The sequence below is a fragment of the Elephantulus edwardii genome, unplaced genomic scaffold, assembly GCF_000299155.1.
Source record: "Elephantulus edwardii isolate Elephantulus edwardi_28Jun2011 unplaced genomic scaffold, EleEdw1.0 scaffold00028, whole genome shotgun sequence".
NCBI classification, from domain to species: domain Eukaryota; kingdom Metazoa; phylum Chordata; class Mammalia; order Macroscelidea; family Macroscelididae; genus Elephantulus; species Elephantulus edwardii.
The window spans coordinates 2,820,759-2,821,973 of record NW_006399778.1 but is presented as its reverse complement, the minus strand read 5'-3'; positions in this window follow the sequence as shown (position 1 = coordinate 2,821,973).

The window sequence follows — 1,215 nt, the reverse complement described above, 5'->3', positions numbered from 1 at the left end:
CCTCGCACATTTCATTGTAGTATTTTGCTTTGTCATTCCGAGCAGCCTTTTGGAATCTTCTGTTCAGCTCTTTCACAATATTGTTCTCTGAGCACCACACTAAGTGGTTATAGGTGTACCAGGAATACTCTAAGGATGTCAGGTGATACCAAAACATCATTCAGGACAATAGTGATTGCAAAAGAATGACTTACACACATAAAATGACATTAAACTGTCCACTGTAAACAATAAGAAGAAGATAGAATCTTAGAGCATGAAGGATGTTCTATTTCTCCTGTTAGGTGGGAAGACTTTTAGTAAATGCTGACTACATTGTAGGCATGGTAGGCTAAGTTTTTCTGAACAGCCTAATGAAGTAAGCTACAGTGTTATCCAATTTTTTAGTGCCCCAGTAAATGACAGGCACTTTAACATTTAATCCTGCCATCAAGTGCATTTTGAATGCTCCAGTGACATAGAGCTCATTACATTCTAAAGCAATCTATTTTATCTTTACATCACTTCTTCTACATACTGAAAGTGTAGATCTCTGATAATTCTATACATCAGGTCTAAAGTCTGTGAGTTTCTTAGGACACATCTAATATCCTTTCCACACGATAACCCTTCAAGCATTTGAAGATGGCCCCTTGTCACTCATGAATCCTTCACTCTTTCTCATAAGGGTGCTCTGGTGGCATAGCCTCTAGTGAGTTGCGCTGGTAAGCCAAAGGTCATGTGTCTCAGGTAGTTCAAATCTATCAATAACTCTGAAGGAGAAAAATGGACTTGTCTCCTGTTGTGATTTACAGCCTCTGAAATCTGATGTGAAGGCAGGGTCTCATGTCCCCTCACCATTTGGCTGCCCTCTAAATACAGAGCTCTAAACTAACTTTACCAGCTTTACAGGAGGGAGATGGGTAATCTCCTCTTGTGCGATTTACAGCCTTGGAAAAATCCAATGAAGGGTCAACTAGGAGTCAGCCCCAACTTGATAGCAATGTGTTGAGTTTAAATATGATGTTTTAGTGGCATAGTCCATAATGTGTGGTGCCAGCAACTCCTGTTGGAATCTCCAGGGGAAAAAGATGGACAGTCTCCTCCTATTGTGATTTACACCCGCAGAAACTCAATAAAGGGTTAGACTTGATTGCAAAGCAATAAGTTTGTTTTGATTTTAAAACATGACCCTATTGCTTTGGGTGAGGGCTAACACAATAAAGTGGAACTCTT